This window comes from Lasioglossum baleicum, unplaced genomic scaffold (assembly GCF_051020765.1).
Source record: "Lasioglossum baleicum unplaced genomic scaffold, iyLasBale1 scaffold0090, whole genome shotgun sequence".
Lineage (NCBI taxonomy): Eukaryota > Metazoa > Arthropoda > Insecta > Hymenoptera > Halictidae > Lasioglossum > Lasioglossum baleicum.
Genome location: NW_027469150.1, coordinates 319,466 through 335,508, shown reverse-complemented (window position 1 = coordinate 335,508; position 16,043 = coordinate 319,466).

The following is a 16,043-nucleotide window of genomic DNA, read 5'->3' as shown; positions in this document are numbered from 1 at the left end:
ATAACGCATAACGCATAACGCATAACGCATAACGCATAACGCATAACGCATAACGCATAACGCATGACGCATAACGCATAACGCATAACGCGTAACGCGTAACGCATAACGCATAACGTATAACGCGTAACGCATAACGCATAACGCATAACGCATAACGCATAACGCATAACGCATAACGCATATTGCATAACGCATAACGCTCAATGAAAAAGTCATAACGCATTACGCATATCGCATAACCCGTAAAGCACAACGCAATAACACATAACACATAACGCATAACGCATAACACATAACGCATAACGCATAACGCATAACGCATAACGTATAACGCTTAACGCATAACGCATAACGCATAACGCATAACGCATAACGCATAACGCATAACGCATAACGCATAACGCGTAACGCATAACGCATAACGCATAACGCATAACGCATAACGCATAACGCATAACGCATAACGCATAACGCATAACGCATAACGCATAACGCATAACGCATAACGCATAACGCATAACGCATAACGCATAACGCATAACGCATAACGCATAACGCATAACACATAACGCATAACGCATAACGCATAACGCATAACGCATAGCGCATAACGCATAACGCATAACGCATAACGCATAACGCATAACGCATAACGCATAACGCATAACGCATAACGCTTAACGCATAACGCATAACGCATAACGCATAACGCATAACGCATAACGCATAACGCGTAACGCATAACGCTTAACGCATAACGCATAACGCATAACGCATAACGCATAACGCATAACGCATAACGCATAACGCATAACGCATAACGCATAACGCATAACGCATAACGCATAACGCATAACGCATAACGCATAACGCATAACGCATAACGCATAACGCATAACGCATAACGCATAACGCATAACGCATAACGCATAACGCATAACGCATAACGCATAACGCATAACGCATAACGCATAACGCATAACGCATAACGCATAACGCATAACGCATAGCGCATAACGCATAACGCATAACGCATAACGCATAACGCATAACGCATAACGCATAACGCATAACGGATAACGCTTAACGCATAACGCATAACGCATAACGCATAACGCATAACGCATAACGCATAACGCATAACGCATAACGCATAACGCATAACGCATAACGCATAACGCATAACGCATAACGCATAACGCATAACGCATAACGCATAACGCATAACGCATAACGCATAACGCATAACGCATAACGCATAACACATAACGCATAACGCATAACGCATAACGCATAACGCATAGCGCATAACGCATAACGCATAACGCATAACGCATAACGCATAACGCATAACGCATAACGCATAACGCATAACGCTTAACGCATAACGCATAACGCATAACGCATAACGCATAACGCATAACGCGTAACGCGTAACGCATAACGCTTAACGCATAACGCATAACGCATAACGCATAACGCATAACGCATAACGCATAACGCATAACGCATAACGCATAACGCATAACGCATAACGCATAACGCATAACGCATAACGCATAACGCATAACGCATAACGCATAACGCATAACGCATAACGCATAACGCATAACGCATAACGCATAACGCATAACGCATAACGCATAACGCATAACGCATAACGCATAACGCATAACGCATAACGCATAACGCATAACGCATAACGCATAACGCATAGCGCATAACGCATAACGCATAACGCATAACGCATAACGCATAACGCATAACGCATAACGCATAACGCATAACGCATAACGCATAACGCATAACGCATAACGCATAACGCATAACGCATAACGCATAACGCATAACGGATAACGCTTAACGCATAACGCATAACGCATAACGCATAACGCATAACGCATAACGCATAACGCATAACGCATAACGAATGACGCATAACGCATAACGCGTAACGCATAACGCATAACGCATAACGCATAACGCATAACGCATAACGCATAACGCATAACGCATAACTCATAACGCATAACGCATAACGCATAACGCATAACGCATAACGCATAACGCATAACGCATAACGCATAACGCATAACGCATAACGCATAACGCATAACGCATAACGCATAACGCATAACGCATAACGCATAACGCATAACGCATAACGCATAACGCATAACGCATAACGCATAACGCATAACGCATAACGCATAACGCATAACGCATAACGCATAACGCATAACGCATAACGCATAACGCATAACGCATAACGCATAACGCATAACGCATAACGCATAACGCATAACGCATAACGCATAACGCATAACGCATAACGCATAACGCATAGCGCATAACGCATAACGCATAACGCATAACGCATAACGCATAGCGCATAACGCATAACGCATAACGCATAACGCATAACGCATAACGCATAACGCATAACGCATAACGCATAACGCATAACGCATAACGCATAACGCATAACGCATAACGCATAACGGATAACGCTTAACGCATAACGCATAACGCATAACGCATAACGCATAACGCATAACGCATAACGCATAACGCATAACGCATAACGAATGACGCATAACGCATAACGCATAACGCATAACGCATAACGAATAACGCATATCGCATAACGTATAACGCTTAACGCATAACGCTTAACGCATAACGCATAACGCATAACGCGTAACGCATAACGCATAACGCATAACGCATAACGCATAACGCATAACGCATAACGCATAACGCATAACGCATAACGCATAACGCATAACGCATAACGCATAACGCATAACGCATAACGCATAACGCATAACGCATAACGCATAACGCATAACGCATAACGCATAACGCATAACGCATAACGCATAACGCATAACGCATAACGCATAACGCATAACGCATAACGCATAACGAATAACGCATATCGCATAACGTATAACGCTTAACGCATAACGCTTAACGCATAACGCATAACGCATAACGCGTAAAGCATAACGGATAACGCATAACGCATAACGCATAACGCATAACGCATAACGCATAACGCATAACGCATAACGCATAACGCATAACGCATAACGCATAACGCATAACGCATAACGCATAACGCATAACGCATAACGCATAACGCATAACGCATAACGCATAACGCATAACGCATAACGCATAACGCATAACGAATAACGCATATCGCATAACGCATAACGCATAACGCATAACGCATAACGCATAACGCATAACGCATAACGCATAACCCATAACGCATAACGCATAACGCATAACGCATAACGCATAACGCATAACCCATAACGCATAACGCATAACCCATAACGAATAACGCATAACGCATAACGCATAACGCATAACGCATAACGCATAACGCATAACGCATAACGCATAACGCATAACGCATAACGCATAACGCATAACGCATAACGCATAACGCATAACGCATAACGCATAACGCATAACGCATAACGCATAACGCATAACGCATAACGCATAACGCATAACGCATAACGCATAACGCATAACGCATAACGCATAACGCATAACGCATAACGCATAACGCATAACGCATAACGCCTAACGCGTAACGCATAACGCATAACGCATAACGCCTAACGCGTAACGCGTAACGCATAACGCATAACGCATAACGCGTAACGCATAACGCATAACGCATAACGTATAACGCATAACGCATAACGCATAACGGATAACGCATAACGCATAACGCATAACGCATAACGCATAACGCATAACGCATAACGCATAACGCATAACGCATAACGCATAACGCATAACGCATAACGCATAACGCATAACGCATAACGCATAACGCATAACGCATAACGCATAACGCATAACGCATAACGCATAACGCATAACGCATAACGCATAACGCATAACGCGTAACGCATAACGCTTAACGCATAACGCATAACGCATAACGCATAACGCATAACGCATAACGCATAACGCATAACGCATAACGCATAACGCATAACGCATAACGCATAACGCATAACGCATAACGCATAACGCATAACGCATAACGCATAACGCATAACGCATAACGCATAACGCATAACGCATAACGCATAACGCATAACGCATAACGCATAACGCATAACGCATAACGCATAACGCATAACGCATAACGCATAACGCATAACGCATAACGCATAGCGCATAACGCATAACGCATAACGCATAACGCATAACGCATAACGCATAACGCATAACGCATAACGCATAACGCATAACGCATAACGCATAACGCATAACGCATAACGCATAACGCATAACGCATAACGCATAACGCATAACGCATAACGGATAACGCTTAACGCATAACGCATAACGCATAACGCATAACGCATAACGCATAACGCATAACGCATAACGCATAACGCATAACGCATAACGAATGACGCATAACGCATAACGCGTAACGCATAACGCATAACGCATAACGCATAACGCATAACGCATAACGCATAACGCATAACGCATAACTCATAACGCATAACGCATAACGCATAACGCATAACGCATAACGCATAACGCATAACGCATAACGCATAACGCATAACGCATAACGCATAACGCATAACGCATAACGCATAACGCATAACGCATAACGCATAACGCATAACGCATAACGCATAACGCATAACGCATAACGCATAACGCATAACGCATAACGCATAACGCATAACGCATAACGCATAACGCATAACGCATAACGCATAACGCATAACGCATAACGCATAACGCATAACGCATAACGCATAACGCATAACGCATAACGCATAACGCATAACGCATAACGCATAACGCATAGCGCATAACGCATAACGCATAACGCATAACGCATAACGCATAGCGCATAACGCATAACGCATAACGCATAACGCATAACGCATAACGCATAACGCATAACGCATAACGCATAACGCATAACGCATAACGCATAACGCATAACGCATAACGCATAACGCATAACGCATAACGCATAACGCATAACGCATAACGCATAACGCATAACGCATAACGCATAACGCATAACGCATAACGCATAACGCATAACGCATAACGCATAACGCATAACGCATAACGCATAACGCATAACGCATAACGCATAACGCATAACGCATAACGCATAACGCATAACGCATAACGCATAACGCCTAACGCGTAACGCATAACGCATAACGCATAACGCCTAACGCGTAACGCGTAACGCATAACGCATAACGCATAACGCGTAACGCATAACGCATAACGCATAACGTATAACGCATAACGCATAACGCATAACGGATAACGCATAACGCATAACGCATAACGCATAACGCATAACGCATAACGCATAACGCATAACGCATAACGCATAACGCATAACGCATAACGCATAACGCATAACGCATAACGCATAACGCATAACGCATAACGCATAACGCATAACGCATAACGCATAACGCATAACGCATAACGCATAACGCATAACGCATAACGCATAACGCATAACGCATAACGCATAACGCATAACGCATAACGCATAACGCATAACGCATAACGCATAACGCATAACGCATAACGCATAACGCATAACGCATAACGCATAACGCATAACGCATAACGCATAACGCATAACGCATAACGCATAACTCATAACGCATAACGCATAACGCATAACGCATAACGCATAACGAATAACGCATAACGCATAACGCATAACGCATAACGCATAACGCATAACGCGTAACGCATAACGAATAACGCATATCGCATAACGTATAACGCTTAACGCATAACGCTTAACGCATAACGCATAACGCATAACGCGTAACGCATAACGGATAACGCATAACGGATAACGCATAACGCATAACGCATAACGCATAACGGATAACGCATGACGCATAACGGATAACCCATAACGCATAACGCATAAAGCATAGTCCATAACGCATAACGCATGACACATTACTCATAACGCATTACGCATTACGCATAACGCATAACGCTCAATGACAAAGTCATAACGCATAACGCATATCGCATAACCCGTAAAGCACAACGCATAACACATAACGCATAACGCATAACGGATAACGCATAACGCATAACGCATAACGCATAACGCATAACGCATAACGCATAACGCATAACGCATAACGCATAACGCATAACGCATAACGCATAACGCATAACGCATAACGCATTACGCATAACGCATAACGCATAACGCATGACGCATGACGCATAACGCATAACGCATAACGCATAACGCATAACGCATAACGCATAACGCATAACGAATAACGCATATCGCATAACGCATAACGCATAACGCATAACGCATAACGCATAACGCATAACGTATAACCCATAACGCATAACGCATAACCCATAACGAATAACGCATAACGCATAACGCATAACGCATAACGCATAACGCATAACGCATAACGCATAACGCATAACGCATGACGCATAACGCATAACGCATAACGCGTAACGCGTAACGCATAACGCATAACGTATAACGCGTAACGCATAACGCATAACGCATAACGCATAACGCATAACGCATAACGCATAACGCATAACGCATATTGCATAACGCATAACGCTCAATGAAAAAGTCATAACGCATTACGCATATCGCATAACCCGTAAAGCACAACGCAATAACACATAACACATAACGCATAACGCATAACACATAACGCATAACGCATAACGCATAACGTATAACGGTTAACGCATAACGCATAACGCATAACGCATAACGCATAACGCATAACGCATAACGCATAACGCATAACGCGTAACGCATAACGCATAACGCATAACGCATAACGCATAACGCATAACGCATAACGCATAACGCATAACGCATAACGCATAACGCATAACGCATAACGCATAACGCATAACGCATAACGCATAACACATAACGCATAACGCATAACGCATAACGCATAGCGCATAACGCATAACGCATAACGCATAACGCATAACGCATAACGCATAACGCATAACGCATAACGCATAACGCTTAACGCATAACGCATAACGCATAACGCATAACGCATAACGCATAACGCGTAACGCGTAACGCATAACGCTTAACGCATAACGCATAACGCATAACGCATAACGCATAACGCATAACGCATAACGCATAACGCATAACGCATAACGCATAACGCATAACGCATAACGCATAACGCATAACGCATAACGCATAACGCATAACGCATAACGCATAACGCATAACGCATAACGCATAACACATAACGCATAACGCATAACGCATAACGCATAGCGCATAACGCATAACGCATAACGCATAACGCATAACGCATAACGCATAACGCATAACGCATAACGCATAACGCTTAACGCATAACGCATAACGCATAACGCATAACGCATAACGCATAACGCGTAACGCGTAACGCATAACGCTTAACGCATAACGCATAACGCATAACGCATAACGCATAACGCATAACGCATAACGCATAACGCATAACGCATAACGCATAACGCATAACGCATAACGCATAACGCATAACGCATAACGCATAACGCATAACGCATAACGCATAACGCATAACGCATAACGCATAACGCATAACGCATAACGCATAACGCATAACGCATAACGCATAACGCATAACGCATAACGCATAACGCATAACGCATAACGCATAACGCATAACGCATAACGCATAACGAATGACGCATAACGCATAACGCGTAACGCATAACGCATAACGCATAACGCATAACGCATAACGCATAACGCATAACGCATAACGCATAACGCATAACTCATAACGCATAACGCATAACGCATAACGCATAACGCATAACGCATAACGCATAACGCATAACGCATAACGCATAACGCATAACGCATAACGCATAACGCATAACGCATAACGCATAACGCATAACGCATAACGCATAACGCATAACGCATAACGCATAACGCATAACGCATAACGCATAACGCATAACGCATAACGCATAACGCATAACGCATAACGCATAACGCATAACGCATAACGCATAACGCATAACGCATAACGCATAACGAATAACGCATATCGCATAACGTATAACGCTTAACGCATAACGCTTAACGCATAACGCATAACGCATAACGCGTAACGCATAACGGATAACGCATAACGGATAACGCATAACGCATAACGCATAACGCATAACGGATAACGCATGACGCATAACGGATAACCCATAACGCATAACGCATAAAGCATAGTCCATAACGCATAACGCATGACACATTACTCATAACGCATTACGCATAACGCATAACGCATAACGCATAACGCATAACGCATAACGCATAACGCATAGTCCATAACGCATAGTCCATAACGCATAACGCATGACACATTACTCATAACGCATTACGCATTACGCATAACGCATAACGCTCAATGACAAAGTCATAACGCATAACGCATATCGCATAACCCGTAAAGCACAACGCATAACACATAACGCATAACGCATAACGGATAACGCATAACGCATGACGCATAACGCATAACGCATAACGCATAACGCATAACGCATAACGCATAACGCATAAGGCATAACGCATAACGCATAACGCATAACGAATAACGCATATCGCATAACGTATAACGCTTAACGCATAACGCTTAACGCATAACGCATAACGCATAACGCGTAACGCATAACGGATAACGCATAACGGATAACGCATAACGCATAACGCATAACGCATAACGGATAACGCATGACGCATAACGGATAACCCATAACGCATAACGCATAAAGCATAGTCCATAACGCATAACGCATGACACATTACTCATAACGCATTACGCATTACGCATAACGCATAACGCTCAATGACAAAGTCATAACGCATAACGCATATCGCATAACCCGTAAAGCACAACGCATAACACATAACGCATAACGCATAACGGATAACGCATAACGCATAACGCATAACGCATAACGCATAACGCATAACGCATAACGCATAACGCATAACGCATAACGCATAACGCATAACGCATAACGCATAACGCATAACGCATAACGCATAACGCATAACGCATAACGCATAACGCATAACGCATAACGCATAACGCATAACGCATAACGCATAACGCATAACGCATAACGCATAACGCATAACGCATAACGCATAACGCATAACGCATAACGCATAACGCATAACGCATAACGCATAACGCATAACGCATAACGCATAACGCATAACGCATAACGCATAACGCATAACGCATAACGCATAACGCATAACGCATAACGCATAACGCATAACGCATAACGCATAACGCATAACGCATAACGCATAACGCATAACGCATAACGCATAACGCATAACGCATAACGCATAACGCATAACGAATAACGCATAACGCATAACGCATAACGCATAACGCATAACGCATAACGCATAACGCGTAACGCATAACGCGTAACGCATAACGCATAACGCATAACGCATAACGCATAACGCATAACGCATAACGCATAACGCATAACGCATAACGCATAACGCATAACGCATGGCGCATGACGCATAACGCATAACGCATAACGCATAACGCATAACGCATAACGCATAACGCATAACGCATAAGGCATAACGCATAACGCATAACGCATAACGAATAACGCATATCGCATAACGTATAACGCTTAACGCATAACGCATAACGCATAACGCATAACGCATAACGCATAACGCATAACGCATAACGCATAACGCATAACGCATAACGCATGACGCATGACGCATGACGCATGACGTATGACGCATGACGCATGACGCATAACGCATAACGCATAACGCATAACGCATAACGCATAACGCATAACGCATAACGCATAAGGCATAACGCATAACGCATAACGCATAACGAATAACGCATATCGCATAACGTATAACGCTTAACGCATAACGCATAACGCATAACGCATAACGCATAACGCATAACGCATGACGCATGACGCATGACGCATGACGTATGACGCATGACGCATGACGCATAACGCATAACGCATAACGCATAACGCATAACGCATAACGCATAACGCATAACGCATAACGAATAACGCATATCGCATAACGTATAACGCTTAACGCATAACGCTTAACGCATAACGCATAACGCATAACGCGTAACGCATAACGGATAACGCATAACGGATAACGCATAACGCATAACGCATAACGCATAACGGATAACGCATGACGCATAACGGATAACCCATAACGCATAACGCATAAAGCATAGTCCATAACGCATAACGCATGACACATTACTCATAACGCATTACGCATAACGCATAACGCATAACGCATAACGCATAACGCATAACGCATAACGCATAACGCATAGTCCATAACGCATAGTCCATAACGCATAACGCATGACACATTACTCATAACGCATTACGCATTACGCATAACGCATAACGCTCAATGACAAAGTCATAACGCATAACGCATATCGCATAACCCGTAAAGCACAACGCATAACACATAACGCATAACGCATAACGGATAACGCATAACGCATGACGCATAACGCATAACGCATAACGCATAACGCATAACGCATAACGCATAACGCATAAGGCATAACGCATAACGCATAACGCATAACGAATAACGCATATCGCATAACGTATAACGCTTAACGCATAACGCTTAACGCATAACGCATAACGCATAACGCGTAACGCATAACGGATAACGCATAACGGATAACGCATAACGCATAACGCATAACGCATAACGGATAACGCATGACGCATAACGGATAACCCATAACGCATAACGCATAAAGCATAGTCCATAACGCATAACGCATGACACATTACTCATAACGCATTACGCATTACGCATAACGCATAACGCTCAATGACAAAGTCATAACGCATAACGCATATCGCATAACCCGTAAAGCACAACGCATAACACATAACGCATAACGCATAACGGATAACGCATAACGCATAACGCATAACGCATAACGCATAACGCATAACGCATAACGCATAACGCATAACGCATAACGCATAACGCATAACGCATAACGCATAACGCATAACGCATAACGCATAACGCATAACGCATAACGCATAACGCATAACGCATAACGCATAACGCATAACGCATAACGCATAACGCATAACGCATAACGCATAACGCATAACGCATAACGCATAACGCATAACGCATAACGCATAACGCATAACGCATAACGCATAACGCATAACGCATAACGCATAACGCATAACGCATAACGCATAACGCATAACGCATAACGCATAACGCATAACGCATAACGCATAACGCATAACGCATAACGCATAACGCATAACGCATAACGCATAACGAATAACGCATAACGCATAACGCATAACGCATAACGCATAACGCATAACGCGTAACGCATAACGCGTAACGCATAACGCATAACGCATAACGCATAACGCATAACGCATAACGCATAACGAATAACGCATAACGCATAACGCATAACGCATAACGCATGGCGCATGACGCATAACGCATAACGCATAACGCTTAACGCATAACGCATAACGCATAACGCATAACGCATAACGCATAACGCATAACGCATAACGCATAACGCATAACGCATAACGCATAACGCATAACGCATAACGCATAACGCATGACGCATGACGCATGACGCATGACGTATGACGCATGACGCATGACGCATAACGCATAACGCATAACGCATAACGTATAACGCTTAACGCATAACGCTTAACGCATAACGCATAACGCATAACGCATAACGCATAACGCATAACGCATAACGCATAACGCATAACGCATAACGCATAACGCATAACGCATGACGCATGACGCATGACGCATGACGTATGACGCATGACGCATGACGCATAACGCATAACGCATAACGCATAACGCATAACGCATAACGCATAACGCATAACGCATAACGCATAACGCATAACGCGTAACGCGTAACGCATAACGCTTAACGCATAACGCATAACGCATAACGCATAACGCATAACGCATAACGCATAACGCATAACGCATAACGCATAACGCATAACGCATAACGCATAACGCATAACGCATAACGCATAACGCATAACGCATAACGCATAACGCATAACGCATAACGCATAACGCATAACGCATAACGCATAACGCATAACGCATAACGCATAACGCATAACGCATAACGCATAACGCATAACGCATAACGCATAACGCATAACGCATAACGCATAACGCATAACGCATAACGCATAACGCATAACGCATAGCGCATAACGCATAACGCATAACGCATAACGCATAACGCATAACGCATAACGCATAACGCATAACGCATAACGCATAACGCATAACGCATAACGCATAACGCATAACGCATAACGCATAACGCATAACGCATAACGCATAACGGATAACGCTTAACGCATAACGCATAACGCATAACGCATAACGCATAACGCATAACGCATAACGCATAACGAATGACGCATAACGCATAACGCGTAACGCATAACGCATAACGCATAACGCATAACGCATAACGCATAACGCATAACGCATAACGCATAACTCATAACGCATAACGCATAACGCATAACGCATAACGCATAACGCATAACGCATAACGCATAACGCATAACGCATAACGCATAACGCATAACGCATAACGCATAACGCATAACGCATAACGCATAACGCATAACGCATAACGCATAACGCATAACGCATAACGCATAACGCATAACGCATAACGCATAACGCATAACGCATAACGCATAACGCATAACGCATAACGCATAACGCATAACGCATAACGCATAACGAATAACGCATATCGCATAACGTATAACGCTTAACGCATAACGCTTAACGCATAACGCATAACGCATAACGCGTAACGCATAACGGATAACGCATAACGGATAACGCATAACGCATAACGCATAACGCATAACGGATAACGCATGACGCATAACGGATAACCCATAACGCATAACGCATAAAGCATAGTCCATAACGCATAACGCATGACACATTACTCATAACGCTTTACGCATAACGCATAACGCATAACGCATAACGCATAACGCATAACGCATAACGCATAACGCATAGTCCATAACGCATAGTCCATAACGCATAACGCATGACACATTACTCATAACGCATTACGCATTACGCATAACGCATAACGCTCAATGACAAAGTCATAACGCATAACGCATATCGCATAACCCGTAAAGCACAACGCATAACACATAACGCATAACGCATAACGGATAACGCATAACGCATGACGCATAACGCATAACGCATAACGCATAACGCATAACGCATAACGCATAACGCATAAGGCATAACGCATAACGCATAACGCATAACGAATAACGCATATCGCATAACGTATAACGCTTAACGCATAACGCTTAACGCATAACGCATAACGCATAACGCGTAACGCATAACGGATAACGCATAACGGATAACGCATAACGCATAACGCATAACGGATAACGCATGACGCATAACGGATAACCCATAACGCATAACGCATAAAGCATAGTCCATAACGCATAACGCATGACACATTACTCATAACGCATTACGCATTACGCATAACGCATAACGCTCAATGACAAAGTCATAACGCATAACGCATATCGCATAACCCATATCGCATAACCCGTAAAGCACAACGCATAACACATAACGCATAACGCATAACGGATAACGCATAACGCATAACGCATAACGCATAACGCATAACGCATAACGCATAACGCATAACGCATAACGCATAACGCATAACGCATAACGCATAACGCATAACGCATAACGCATAACGCATAACGCATAACGCATAACGCATAACGCATAACGCATAACGCATAACGCATAACGCATAACGCATAACGCATAACGCTTAACGCATAACGCATAACGCATAACGCATAACGCATAACGCATAACGCGTAACGCGTAACGCATAACGCTTAACGCATAACGCATAACGCATAACGCATAACGCATAACGCATAACGCATAACGCATAACGCATAACGCATAACGCATAACGCATAACGCATAACGCATAACGCATAACGCATAACGCATAACGCATAACGCATAACGCATAACGCATAACGCATAACGCATAACGCATAACGCATAACGCATAACGCATAACGCATAACGCATAACGCATAACGCATAACGCATAACGCATAACGCATAACGCATAACGCATAACGCATAACGCATAACGCATAGCGCATAACGCATAACGCATAACGCATAACGCATAACGCATAACGCATAACGCATAACGCATAACGCATAACGCATAACGCATAACGCATAACGCATAACGCATAACGCATAACGCATAACGCATAACGCATAACGCATAACGCATAACGCATAACGCATAACGGATAACGCTTAACGCATAACGCATAACGCATAACGCATAACGCATAACGCATAACGCATAACGCATAACGAATGACGCATAACGCATAACGCGTAACGCATAACGCATAACGCATAACGCATAACGCATAACGCATAACGCATAACGCATAACGCATAACGCATAACTCATAACGCATAACGCATAACGCATAACGCATAACGCATAACGCATAACGCATAACGCATAACGCATAACGCATAACGCATAACGCATAACGCATAACGCATAACGCATAACGCATAACGCATAACGCATAACGCATAACGCATAACGCATAACGCATAACGCATAACGCATAACGCATAACGCATAACGAATAACGCATATCGCATAACGTATAACGCTTAACGCATAACGCTTAACGCATAACGCATAACGCATAACGCGTAACGCATAACGGATAACGCATAACGGATAACGCATAACGCATAACGCATAACGCATAACGGATAACGCATGACGCATAACGGATAACCCATAACGCATAACGCATAAAGCATAGTCCATAACGCATAACGCATGACACATTACTCATAACGCATTACGCATAACGCATAACGCATAACGCATAACGCATAACGCATAACGCATAACGCATAACGCATAGTCCATAACGCATAGTCCATAACGCATAACGCATGACACATTACTCATAACGCATTACGCATTACGCATAACGCATAACGCTCAATGACAAAGTCATAACGCATAACGCATATCGCATAACCCGTAAAGCACAACGCATAACACATAACGCATAACGCATAACGGATAACGCATAACGCATAACGCAAAACGCATAACGCATAACGCATAACGCATAACGCATAACGCATAACGCATAACGCATAACGCATAACGCATAACGCATAACGCATAACGCATAACGCATAACGCATAACGCTCAATGACAAAGTAATAACGCATAACGCATATCGCATAACCCGTAAAGCACAACGCATAACACATAACGCATAACGCATAACGGATAACGCATAACGCATAACGCATAACGCATAACGCATAACGCATAACGCATAACGCATAACGCATAACGCATAACGCATAACGCATAACGCATAACGCATGACACATTACTCATAACGCATTACGCATTACGCATAACGCATAACGCTCAATGACAAAGTCATAACGCATAACGCATATCGCATAACCCGTAAAGCACAACGCATAACACATAACGCATAACGCATAACGGATAACGCATAACGCATAACGCATAACGCATAACGCATAACGCATAACGCATAACGCATAACGCATAACGCATAACGCATAACGCATAACGCATAACGCATAACGCATAACGCATAACGCATAACGCATAACGCATAACGGATAACGCATAACGCATAACGCATAACGCATAACGCATAACGCATAACGCATAACGCATAA